The sequence below is a fragment of the Pocillopora verrucosa genome, chromosome 1 (genome assembly GCF_036669915.1).
Source record: "Pocillopora verrucosa isolate sample1 chromosome 1, ASM3666991v2, whole genome shotgun sequence".
NCBI lineage: Eukaryota > Metazoa > Cnidaria > Anthozoa > Scleractinia > Pocilloporidae > Pocillopora > Pocillopora verrucosa.
In genome coordinates this window covers 27,990,508-28,004,375 of record NC_089312.1, presented here as the reverse complement: position 1 = coordinate 28,004,375, position 13,868 = coordinate 27,990,508, and the positions used below count along the sequence as shown (strand labels likewise).

Genomic DNA, 13,868 nt, shown 5'->3' with positions numbered 1-13,868 from the left:
TGCCTATAATCACATTATCTTACTGCATGGTTCCTAACCTAAAATGTGAACTACGCTTAAGGGGTAAATTAATTTACAGAAAGCAAATATATATCAACAGCGATCTCTTGTTCCTCAAAAGTGTTTGTGGTATTCTAGGGTTCACGCGTAAACTTCAAGGTAAGTATTTAGCTTTAGTGCATTCACTTCTTGGAAACTTAAAACTGACGTGGACTTCCAATACCCTAAAACAATAGAGATTTTACGCTGAAAGGACGCTTTTCAAAGCCAGCTATTTACATTGTTAGCCTGAACACTCATTAGTTATGGTATTCATCTCAAAACACAAAAGGTTCAGTTCTTTTCTATATTTTTGCACATCAGACCAGGCAGGATCTCTTACTTTCTTTCAAACTTGCAAAAGAAGGTGCGGCGAGCAAATCCATTTTAATGCTCCACGTTGGAAGTTTTTGTAAAAATTAAATTTGAATGTAATCACACCAGATGTTGAAAACATGAGAATTAAAAAGAAAAATTGTCAATCCTGGGAAAACGTTTTAAATCGTAGCAGTTCTCTTGAATTGTCTCAGGTAGCTGTAGCTTTTGTGATTTTTGTTTCCTTTTTGTTCATGTCCCGCGCATTTGCATTTTACGCTTCTTTCTTATTTTGTAATGATTAAAGAATCTTTCGTTGTCTTCAGTTCCATTAATCATTGTTAAGATGAACTGGGATCAATGTTATTTCCCTTCTGAGTATTTTGTGAGAGATTTTCTTTTTTTTTTTTACTACAGAATTTGTACTTTGGCGTAATGATACACACCTAAAAGTTCGATCAAGAAAGTTGATTCAAGAAAGTTAGTTCAATATCACCATTGTGGTTAAGTTATTTTTCGAAAAACTTGAGCCGGCAAGAAATTTTGAATCCGCTTCCAATTGTAGAATTTTCATCGTTACAGTGAGTCCACCTGCTTAGACTTCAAAAGCAAACTGTGTTGCTGAGCCAAGAGAAAAAAAGAGTCAAGTTTGAGCTTTTTGAAAAAAAATTGAAAACGGAAATTGAATTGATTGAAATGTGGGAGGGGTGAAACACATTTTGTTCTCTACCTTCCGGCGCTAGGATTTAATGAAACTGAAGCAAAATAATCATTGTTTCTTGCGATTACTAACCATTTTTGCTACAACAGTGAAACGCCCACATTGAAAAAACTCTTTTCACGTGTATTTCAAAGAAACGTTAACACTTACCGAGTCACTGTATTTTCACTGTGGCAGATGGTATCCAAGTCCCAGCTCACTATTGTGCTCTTGATATGCGCAGTAATTCTACTTTTAACCCAGCCAGTTGTGAGTCAAAAAGATGCGCTGCGATGGGGTAAAAGGGACAGCGGTCTTCCTGATAAGTTTGCGTCAGAGAACTTCGGAAATTGGCGCATGCAACGGTACAACAAGAAACGGGAATACCTCGGTAACTTATTCCTTTTTTTTTCTTTTATCAAAAACTTCTGGATTTTGATGGTAGTTTCATTACACTTTCATTATCATCCTTTAATTGATGGCCTTAGTTATTTTATTAAACATGAGTATTTTGGTCCTACTTGCTCTAACCGAAGGACTGTATGGAACCTTTCTACAATTATTTCAGATGTGAAGAATGTTATTGTTTTTGAGGAAAATTTCAAATTAGCAACAGACATGACTGAGATCATTTATCTACGAGCACAGTTTGTTCATTTCTCTATTTATTTATTTATCAATTCATTCATGTAATCATTTTTGGGATCTTAGAATTTTTGGGCACCAAAGATGGTGTATTATCCGTTAGCCAGCATTGATCAAACAAAATTTCACACGAAGTGGTTTAACACTGCAAGATCGAAGTTTAAAAATATTGCAGAGAATGGATATTAGATAAAAGGAATTTCATACACACACATCATGGTTTCGTGCTATTTTTGAGTTCTCGCCTCGCTCGTTCATAAAACATTATTTTGTTATTAAAAAAATTATGTTTGGCGTCGCAATGTAGAATCTTATAAAAATATTTATCTCTTGGTGAGGGAGAAGGCTTAATATTTGCAACATTTATTGCAGTAATCTGAGCGACATGAGATTTATTGAATCTTAAAATCAATCATTTTGATGGAATTCTTTCGTTAATTTCCTGCAGATGAAGAGAGGAACAGAGATATACGAGGATATGGCTACGATTAAAACCGATTAAACATGCAGTTTACAAAGTCCACGTCCCAAGCTTGGAATTCATAAAAATGTTGCTACGTACTCTAGCATATCAAATTCAGTTGACGTTCATGTTATTAAACTTGTTTCAACTTGAATTTCTCTTTACAGAGTGGCTTTATGATTTTCTGAGTGACTCTATCTTTGTATGCGTTAGAAATAACTCCCCTGCCGATCTTTTATATTTCAAATTTCCATTCTGGTTTGAAGCAGCACTTCTTCGTGCAAAAGGACTTGAATTTTAATGCATAAATGCGACGCCCGATAATCGTTAACCTGAAAACGAATTTACACCATTAAAATAAGACAGTGGGTTGTAATGAAGTATTGTTTCATAATGCTTCACTAAAAGTGTTTTCACTTCAACGAGAAACCACAATTTTTTAACGACCTTAAATCTATGAGCGATCATATTGTGCTGTTTTACATGTTTCCCACCTATTTCCTCTTGCTGCTGATTTTTATAAAACCAAACTTGATACTTCGCCCAACTTCTGGACTTAAGCACCATTCATGTAAATACATACAGACGTACTTAAATCAAAAAATATTCTACAGGCAGTAGGAAAGACTCACTGAAACATAAATTTATTGGTACTAAGGCTTATAGAGGAAATGCGATTTTGACATTGTAAAGTCGAGATTTTTATTCAGGGCACTTAAAAGTATTTCTAGCACAGATTTCATGAGTGATCTTCTCAGGACTTTATTTACTAACAACTTGAACGGATGCATATATGACCTACTTGAGCTAAAGCCAACTTACGCCTTAATTGATCAAAGGTGCAATGATAACATTATTTTGGATGGTCAGAGGTAAAGCCCTTTGCTTTAACTCACCATTTATCGGCTATCTTGGGCCTGTGTAACAGAAGAAGACATACGCCTTGCTAGTCAGGCGGTGTTGCAATTCGATGATTTCCGTAATTTTCTATATTTATCTCATCGCTGTCTAGAAAGTGACGACGATCAATTTTTAGGATTTATGAGACTTCATGTGACGTCTGGATCGTAGACGGCAAGAAAGAAAAAGACTTTTGGTTACTTTTACCGATTTGCCATGTGACCCACTTTTGCAGTTTTAAAAAAGTTTATTCAAGGTATATTCCTATACTAAGGCAGCATATTTATCTCTGTCAAGAAAGTGACGACGACGACGATCAATTTTTAGGACTTAGGAGACTTCATGTGATGTCTGGATCGTAGACCGTACGGCAAGAAAGAAGATGAAGACTTTCGTTTAATTTTACCAATTTGCCATGCGGCTCACTTTTGCAGTTTTAAAAAGGTTATTCAAGGCATATTCTTATACTAAGGCATCGAGGAAGAAACCTCTCATCTTATTGCTATGGCCAATAGTAGTCTAAAATGGGTCAAACTGAGTGACGAATATGCTAGACTTTAACAGCGGTTGCGAGTTACATGCGAACAATGTGTCGAATTTATTAAGTAAATTTGAACGTATTTCCAATCAGAAAATCGTCAGCTTCAAACAAGAAATCGAGTGAGATAGATCCGCAATAAACATTCACTCAACGAATACATAGACCTGTGTGCTTACCTAAGGAACTTCGTTATTGCTTGTGCACCCTTGGGACGATTTGAAGTTTTGGCGATAAACTCACACCACTCAGAGCTAAGTGGCGGAAACCATGAATGATGGGTATAATTAAATAAAAGATTCAAAAGAAAAGACCTTACGATTCTGTAAATGTAGTTCCGCAACCGCCTTTTCACTTTGTTAAATCATGTTACGTGATTGGATGAATAATAATTTTAAGAAAATAGACACTTTTTGCGCCCTAAACTTTTAGCCCGTTTGAAATCCGTTTCTTTTTCCTTCAGAAATTAGTTCCTTTGTTGCTGATTTGTTTGTCTTTTCAAGAACTCATCTTCAAGTAGATCTTGAAAAGTGCTGCTTATCAGTTTTTGGTAGCCTCTTCATATCTTTTGAAGCCTCGATGAACTGACTGATAAAGACAATTTGGAAGATACCATACGAAAACGTAGGGCAAAAAATTTTAATGACGGAAATAGTATTTACCGTTGCATTAACGAAAACAAACGCACGAGGAAAGCCGGCTTCCGCGCCATTTAGAAGTTCATCTATGTCAATGAAAGAAGGCTAATGATGTTTATCCTCCACACAATGTGTAAAATTGCCAATGATAACCTTAAGCAATTCACATATAAAAAGTTATGTTAATTAAACTTTCGTGAGCTAAAATACAGATAGGAGAAACGGAAGATTTGATCTGATCGAAACTAGTTGCTAATAATAATTGCTTTCCCATCCCAGACACGGTTTTCACGCAAGCTTCTTAGCAAGTGTTTATTAAGTCTATTTTTTACGTCTGCCGTGCGCACAGGCTTTTAATTAAACATCAAGGTTGTCAGCAGATGCAGATTTTTCTTTATGTTTTCTTTTTCTTAACATAAGACAGAAGCATCCTGATTTATTTGCAGAAAAGCGAAAGCAAATGGGGAAATGTTTTATCGAAATTGAGTGTGATGTGTGTCAAAACTGACAAGCAAAGTTATGTTCAGTTTTTTATCTCAAAGAAAGAATGATACTCGCTGTTCGTCTCAGTGATCACATCAACAGAGCGACTGAAATCGGCAAGCAAAGGATCTTGGACATAAGCCGGTCAGGCACAACTTATTAAGCGAAATTACCGCGCTCATTAACAGGACATAGCGCCGTTAATTACCACGCGAAACGCAATTTAAGGCTTTCAGATAAAAAGAGTCATCGAAACAGACAAGAACTTGACAAGTGTTTTCGAAACAGGAAACATTTTTGCTGAAAAAACTGAACGAGCAGACAGATCCAAATTGAACAGTCCGTCAGGTACGATCAATGTTTCCATCCAGTATCTACAATGTTAGGATAGCAAAACATACTTTTATATTCCCACCAATGAGAAAGCCCGTTTTGTTTTATCGTTCCTAGTTTCTAAAAGCTTTTCCTTCAAACTCGGCATCGATCAGACCCTTTAAGTTAAATTGTAAACTCGAACATTCCAAACTTCGCTGGTCTCGACATAGGCTACAAAGCTCAAGTATGCAAACCTGCCGTAAGCTAATTCTTTTGCTTTTGCCAGTAATATTTGAGGTGTACGATAGTAATTTTGGCGGAGAGTCATCGAATGTTCACTTTAACTTAACGAAAACGGGAAACAAAAAAAGATTGCATGTGAGACCTTTCATTTCTCAAAATCTATAATTTACTGTCAGAACGATAGATTTAATAACCAGAGCTCAGTAAGAGTTTGTTTTTACGATGTGTTCTTTACATACACTATATCTGAATATATATTTTTTAATTATTGTATCCAAAACTTGAAGCAATCGCCTCTATTCCAGCGTTTTTCACAGGTTCAAGATCCTCTAATTGAAACTCTTTGAGCTAATTTCAATAGTGACTCGGAAGGTATTCTTTTTCACAAATTCCGGAACCTTTAAAAGTATATCTTTTGCTTTCTTTCTTTTTGAAACATAGATGCGTCACGGTCACAAAATAAATACAGTAGAATTCAAGTGTTTCGGGTATTGCTTAACAACATCATTATTTCAAAAACTTCTTTTCATTGACATTTTCTTTAATTTTTGTGTCACATAGCAAGTGTTCCTAAGCAAATGTACTGTAAAGTAACTTCCCTTTTTTCCTTTTTTTGTTCACGAGCTTTCAGTAGCTTTATTTCTAATTCAGAATGAGGTATGGGCTAGTACCTGGGGGCGACTATCGAGTAAAGGGAAAAATATTTCTAAACGAATACACGGAAAAAACGTGCTTCAACTATTTCCTTGTAAACTTTATTTCTGTAATGTGAACTTTTTTCTGTAGAAACTATGGTGTCTTCTAAAGCATTTTTCGTTTCATTCCTGGTTTCTTGCGTTCTTCTCTCGGTTTACTGTCAAAAAGCTGAGGAACAGGGGCTTCCCGGCATTCGCTGGGGGAGACATTTTCAAAAGGATGACCTCACTCAAAGAGGTGGAGAAGGAAAGCTTTGGAGAGTAATGGAGCAAAAAAGAAACCATCATTATCGATTTAACGGTAAGACATGCAAAGATGTAAAAAAAAAAAAAAGCAGCAATTTTAGTCTTTACCCTTGAATTTGATCAATTTGTATTTGTTTAACAGAGTAAAACCTGATAATTTCACTTTTATTGTACAGTTTTCATATCAAAAATAAAAAATTTTTTCATATAAAAAATAGAAAATTAAGTTAATATTGTCAATAAAGGTTCCCGTTTAAATTTTTTATATTGCATAGAGATAGGTTAGTGATGTTCCTGAGGCTACAAAAATGAGTGGAATGTCAATACTGCCCTAAGAATTTTAACTGGAGGGCCTCAGTGTGGTTAGCTGTCGACCCTTACGAGAGTAACGGAAGCTCTCACATCTAATTACCTTTTATATCTGGATAACATATGACTCACCTCGCGAATGAGGGCTAATTTGTTTTTTATAGCCGCCATTTTGAAAAAAATTACGCGTCCGAGGTCTGGTACGAGAAGAGGGCGGGGTTAGGAAAAAAGAAGCCGGCGAAAATGGTTCTTATTCATAAAAAAAAATGATAATAATAAAATGAAATTGTGATAATAGGAAGAGGAATCCCTTTTCTAGAATCAAATGTCTTAAGATATGCTAAAATACGTCTTTTCATTTCAACAGATGGAGTCCAAAAGCAAGAATCGTAGGAACAGTAAAAAAATCCTCAATTAAAAACCTTCGTGAACAAAAGGGATCCCTGTCTGTTAAATACATGATACTTCATCAACTGAGAGTTCATGACTTTTAAAGAAATACTAGAATCAGTTCTGTGTTTGGAGTGCACATCAAGTCGTGTGGTGAATGAGTTCTCCGTACATGCCACGTCAGTGATTAACTTATAATGTAAATGTAGGCTTATCTTTGCTGTTATCCCCAGCCTATGATATTCGGATATTGTCATAAGTCACTGAATAAATTGCTGCTTTTGATCCCGAAAAGTCTATCTCATTGTTCCATCCGAATATTCAATTCAATAAGTTTCCTAACGTAACATACGTTAATTTATATTCTTAAGATTGTATGTAAGCATGACTATAATATTCTGATTAATTTCTCTGAAAGCAAGCACATTTAAATGGAGATAGAAGGGGTTATACGAAATAAATGGGGCAGGTTTCTAAAGAAACTGCGGTAGGTGAGTATAAAAGGGTAATTTAACACTATCAACAACTGAGTTGATAACGTAAAGTGACCTCCGTATAAAGTTTCAAAGCTGACGTTTCGAGCGTGAGCCCTTCGTCATTCGCTCGTTGGTTATACGAAATAATCAATTTGAATAAAAAATGATCCTCTTCCGACACATGTCTCATAGAAGAAACTTTCAGTTGGAAACATTGTGCCTGAGATCAGTCGTTTTGGTTGCTGTTTTTAAGCTTGAAATTCGTAGCTGAAGTTTAGCCCATGATGCTTTTATGCTTTGTTGCAAATTACATTTTGAACAGTCTATAGTTTTCTCGCCTTTCCATAGCATTTTTCATTTTTTCAATTTAAAAAAAAATTGTCAGGCTTAAACAACGTTTAGCGAGACGGTCAGAACGGAGATTCTCAGGAAATCAATTTGCGAAATCTTATTATGAAGTCAAATAAGAGTTTAAACTTTTTTTTAACGGTTTGAGCTCTTCTTTATTCATTGTTACTTTATTGTTACCTTGTTTCATTATTTCTACTCACACAATGTGGCTGAGATTCCTCTATAACTGCGGCATGACCAAGCTAATTCTATATGATAAAAACCCCATTAGCGCAAACTTTTTTTAGGATAATCCATAAGACATTCGGGGTCATAAAGGTTACCGAGGGTAAATTTGTTAAATGGTTCTCCACATGAGACATTTTTATCAAGTGGTTGTTGTTGAGGACGAAGCTCGAATCAATTATCACGCTGAGGATTGACTGCAAATAATCTAACTAGCCTGTTTGAATATAAATTTGCTTGTCATTCAAAACATAACAAAAAGAGAGGTTCACAACCGTACATTATTTAAAAGGGCGCAATCTGTGTGGCCATGGATTAAGTAACGATACTTGGGTCTTTATGTTGTCGCCATTTTTTGCGATTGCGCATGATCAAGAAGGTGGTCACGCTCACAACTGCTATAGAGACAATACCACTGACGACCGCAATGATTGCCACAGTTGTTGTGAAAGACTTCTCCCCATCCAGGTGATCCCCATCAAGGTGATCAGATCCTGCTGAACGAAGAAAACGAAAGCTAGTTATCTGTTACTCTGTCCAAACTACATTTTATTTCAAAGGTTTTAGCATCCGTGCTCACTTTTAAGAAAAATATATATCAAATTTCTGCCTTCCTTGATCTCTTTTGGAATGATGTGAACATTCTACAAGTCCTCTGCTCCTTTTGGTATTTAAGGCCATCAGTTAATGCAGTTTCCTGCCCCGTTTCCCACATACGGGATATCTGAGGGTCTCAATGGGGATAAAAACTTTGCCGTTAGGCGCAAAAATTGACCAGTTTGAACCGTAAGTCGTAAAAAAAGTTACCCGTAAATTTTCTTTGAACCATAACGGAAAGAAATTAACCGTTAGCCGCAAAATGGCCAAAATTTTAACCGATAGACGCAAAAGCCATCACCCTATTGAGACCCTCAAATCGTAGCTCGATCAAAGAGCTGAAATTTCAGCGTGGTCACCAATCAAATGGAAAGCATTACATTTCAAGTTTCTCCCAATCACCAGACTAAAATGTTAGTGAGGAAACACATATCCACATTTGATTCATGTTACCAAGATCTCAGTCTGAATCCCCATTCTGTTACTTTTTACCCGGAAACACGAGTTTATTGAGCAATGTTTAATTGAGTTTCGGAAATAATACAAGATTGCTTTAGTTTTGCTTATTTCCTTATTTGATGGGTCTAGAAGACTCACACCCATTCTGTCAACCAATCAGATTCAAAACTAAAACCAATGGTGGTTTAGCTCGGTCACATGCGTTTTCCCGCGCTTCAAGCATTTTGCTTGTCTTTACTTTGCGTTCTCATTAGCTTCTTTTCATATTTCCATTCCTCTGATTTGCTGGCTGATGTTTATTGGTTCAGTTCAGGTTTTGCAACACAATAGTTATGCTCTCTATTGTTATGCTTCAGGATTCCGAGACGATTACCGATTAACTTTGAAGCAGCCGGTTTGAGCTGTGATAAGAATTCTCTTGCTACATTCCTCGAAAGGAATCAGCAGCTATATATAAGATCTTAGCTAGTAACCATGATAGACGGACTAATTAACAACTTGAAAGCCATGAAACTCACTTACCATTTTCTTCTTGTTCTTCACTCTCAAACTTTAATGGCCCAAATGTCACACTATACACCTCAGACTCGTCTACTACTGAGCGCTTTTTTCTCGACTTTGGACATTCAATTAAAGTAGGGCAACTACAAGCGGAGTTTCCCCCGTCCGCCAAGCAGACCCTGAGATCGCAGTGGATAAAAACCTCATCTCCTTTTTCAGCCCCAATATATCGGTAAGATTGAATTGTGAAGTTTTCTGCTTTGTCGTCCTCTTTACAAGAGTACGATAAAGTATCTGAAGCATCTTCGCTCGTAGCTGAGTTGCCGCAGCTGTTGATTAAGCATGAAGCGACCATCTAATATCAAACTGCGTAAGATTTTGAGATCATATATAAAATGATATTCAACCTCAAAGCATTCATAATCCGTCGAATATTTTCGCTCGCGCGGCATTTTTCAAAACAAGTAACGTAAACAAATATGCCTCAGTTAGCCTGCGCAGTTGATTATATTCAAACATTTATTTCCGAAATAAAAGCCTTAAATTGTTTCTATTACTATTATTATTATTAATATCATAATGCCCAGATTATATCGTCCCGTTTTAAACCTTGCTTCCAACGCAGGTAAAATCCTCATTTAGATAGGAGAGAAATTTTGCAATCTTTACGGAAGAAGAAACAAAAGTTTTTGTTCAAGAACTTATCGTGTAGAAGAACATTGAAAAGACGACATTCCACGCACTAAGCATCTTCGACAGTAAGTTGTTTGAAAATTTTTTTCCTTGACGTTCTGAATTTAAAAGGTTTCTAATCCGCTAGGCTTTAACTTTCCTTGACCTTCACTCTCAGAAAACTGCACTCTTTATAGAACAGATATTGATCGCGGAAAAAATTACCACGCATATTCAGAAGCTTACTTGATGTAATTATTAATTGTACGTTGATGCTGTAGATGTATACTTCCTTTAAAAAATACCATAAGTAACAGTTGCAGTAATTATTTGAACAATGCATCAAATGTTTCCGCCAACAAGTCGAGCGATTGGCTCAAACCTGTCACGTGACTTAAACTGGGAAATATCCTTGCTATAATTCCTCCAAGTTATATGCATCAGTTATCGCGCCAGACTTCCGATACGATTATGTATACAGTAGTTGATGAATATTTAGATCAAGAGTGAAATTCTTACCCTTCCACTATGAGTTCGAATTTTCCGTCCATAGACTGTGCATCGTTGCTCTTTGATGACCAACATTTTTAAGAAACAGATCAAGATTGGGTGCCGCACTCTGAGTTTCGACCGTAACCTCGAAGTACAAAGTTTGATCCAATGCAACTGGATTGGGTACATCAATAGTATGAGCGGGATCATTGTAAACTTTGAGAGTAAACGTGAAATTTCCTCCGCCTATGGAAGATAAAAAAATTATAACAAGCAGATTATCCTTGTGTTTGAAGTATGGCTTCTTTTCTGCCATTACTGAAATTGCAGCTTACATCAAAAGATAATTTCTTTACTTTGATTTCATCCGCAGCTGGTAAAATAGAATTTAATCCTTTAAAATTATGCCATGTTTACCAATAAAGATAAAATGTCATCCAGCGAAGCTTTTCAAAAATAACCTGCAATTCCACTGATTTTGCTTCACAAGACTTAAAAATTGGTTTAATAGATCATCATCTCGGCATTTACGTTCCCAAGTTGCTGAAGAAAGCCTTTGCTGGAGGGTTTATCCGAAAATATTGGAGATGCTCGATAAACAGTTAAAGGTTAAGAATATTTACAAGCCTTATAATCAGTACTATGAAAGCAACTTACTTGAGTCATTTGCTGCCCGGTTCTTAACTGATACGAAGGATGCTGTTGCTCTATCTTCATTGTCATAGTCACAGAACACTAAGTACAGGTGGTCATACACACGCAGCTGCCCTGTATCTCCTGGGGCGACTGTTCAGCTTTGATTTCAATTGTGTATCTTATGCTACCGGAGAGCTGCTCTGCAGTCAAGGAGCAGTCTGGTAGCACAAGGTCTGAGAAGATGACATCGCTTCCGCTAAATGTTGGCTGACATTCAGCTTTTTGCTGTATTGCCCACTGAGTTTCGTTCCAAGTGTTTAGATCTTCAACGTTGCTGATACTGATACTCACGGTGTGATTGGATTTGCAAATAACGCTGCCTATGGTATTTTGACCTGATATCAGAGGAAAACGAATCCAGATCATGGATGAATAAGTAAATTATGAAAAGATAACTAAATCAATGCAATAAAGAGTAGATGCAATAAAGCGCATCGTTCATCCAAATAAAATGTCTGTTAGGTACAAGACGTGTGAGTTACAGTTCAACAACAAACAAAATGAATAAATGAATCGAAATTTCTAAGTATTCGGCCATTTCTTTCAATCTTCACCTTTCTATTGACCACCACATTTCATATTTAATGATTAGTGTGTGTATAACCTCTTCAAACAGGATTTTTTACTTTTCTGGTCTCGTGAAAGGCGGAGCTGCTTCACTATTGATGCATCTCGAAGAAAATGAGCATAAACAGCGCTAAAGCTGTTAAATCCGATTTGCGTCACTCATTCATTCTTAGGCAACCCTCGCTCATTTAAAGTTCATTTTTTCGAATTCTTAGTCTGCTTATTTTTCTCACTGACCTATATATTTTGTAGTTTCTCACACTTTGAATGTAAATACAAAGTTCGCTGAGAGAAGAGCTGAACAGAAAGAGGCAAAGCCTATTCAGATCTTGAACTCCCACATACCTGTCACGTATTGAAAAACAAGCACAAGTAATGCAAGCAAAACTCTTTCCCTCATGATGTACTAGACGCCGATTTCTGTAACGAGGAAACCAACACTCTGTTAACATTAATATCATTATTTTGCTTGAATTCTTACCATTTAAAAAAAAAACAGTAAACACAGAACGAAATATACTAAGAAGTCTAAAATCAAAAGGAAATCTTAAAATTCCAATAATAAAATCCAAGTTGTGTTTCCGAAATACAACTTGGGTTTTTGATAAACTCCTATAGATATAATGATAATTAGGATAATGAAACTCAGCTGTTCTAAGCAGTCATCAAACCACAGATGATGATTTTTTTTTTCGTTTGTACTTGATGGTTTTGTGGTTCAAAGCTGCAGGGCGTGTAGAAGAAAGGCACTTATTCATATGGTAACCAAACTAAAGAAACAAAGCAAAAACAGCTTCTTTCTAGATTAAGTGACCTGCTGTGAATTACTCGATAACAATATCTACTACTCACCTTGCTTTTCATAAAAGTATTCCAAGATCTCGCGTTATTTCGTATATGATAACAAATATACTTTTCATTTTCATAGATGCTTCATTCTTAACTGGATCCACACGGTAAAAGTAATCCGACGATTCTAGTAGCATGCACAATCTGTCTAACGAAGTGACACTGAGTTTTTTTTTTTTTCAGGCCTTATTTCAACTACTAGTTCAGTAGTGTTCATAACTGCGAGGATCGCCTATATTCGTTTCTTCAACCGCAGTGCACATACATGATTTTCATATATATTTACAGTCATTTATTTAATCTGTGTTCAGCAATGACTGGTAAACTGTGTTTCAATCAATGAAATAACTGACGCTGTTCAGTGTTGCGAATCTTCTAACCACTTACCTTAGTGTCTCACTATCTCACTACTTTGTTGAATCTCTAGGCCCCTGTGACTCTACCAACGAAAGCAAGCGGCTTGTTTTCTGAAGACTGAAAACAAATTCACGGCAAACTGGAAAGTATGCCGTGCCTCACGTTTATCTGACTTCAGCAGGAGAATGACTTGGCTGACTTGTCAAACAGAATGCAGCAGAAAACATAAAACAAATCACAAAAGAGCAAAAGAAATTTAAGCTAATTAGTCTCCTTGAAAGAATAGCGAACATCACAGAGAGTCAGTAACAATTGTTGCTCATCCATCCATGGATTCTAGAAAATGAACTCTTCAACAAAGAATTTAAAACTTTTAAATTGTCTTATTGTACACCCTCGCTTCATGTTGAGATTAGATTTAAAATGATAGAACACGAATTGACTTTTTACATCTAAACATGTTTAAACGTCGCTGAAAGTTTTGCGTCTAACCCCATGTTAATACAAATCAAAGAAACTTGCCGGTGGCTGCAATCTACTCTCGATTTATTTACTCATGATTAATTGATGGCATTTGTTTTCATGACAAGAGGGTGCAGAAATTTTTTTCCGGCCTTCAGGCAATTCCTTTGTTTATTTGGTAAGTATGTGGGTGTTTATAGAAAAGGTTTTTTTTAAGTGTCTGTGAATATATGAAAATCATAATT

At 36.1% G+C, this 13,868-nt stretch overlaps 2 long non-coding RNA genes and 1 pseudogene across 4 annotated transcripts; 2 read left to right on the top strand and 1 right to left on the bottom strand.

Moving 5' to 3' along the window:
- LOC136280878 (uncharacterized) lies at nt 1–2,316 on the top strand. Its single transcript, XR_010717449.1, has 3 exons — nt 1–159; nt 1,253–1,445; nt 2,148–2,316. It is a non-coding gene; the product is annotated as an uncharacterized lncRNA (long non-coding RNA).
- A 2,591-nt stretch (nt 2,317–4,907) lies between these two features.
- LOC136280885 (uncharacterized) lies at nt 4,908–7,203 on the top strand. Of its 3 annotated transcripts, none has more exons than XR_010717450.1 (3): nt 4,908–5,069; nt 6,066–6,275; nt 6,897–7,203. It is a non-coding gene; the product is annotated as an uncharacterized lncRNA (long non-coding RNA). The 3 variants fall into 3 exon arrangements; XR_010717451.1 differs by lacking the exon at nt 4,908–5,069 and adding an exon at nt 5,204–5,295; XR_010717454.1 differs by lacking the exon at nt 4,908–5,069 and adding an exon at nt 5,285–5,414.
- A 675-nt stretch (nt 7,204–7,878) lies between these two features.
- On the bottom strand, nt 7,879–13,386 carry LOC131790012 (ZP domain-containing protein-like; annotated as a pseudogene).
- Nucleotides 13,387–13,868: the final 482 nt, after the last annotated feature.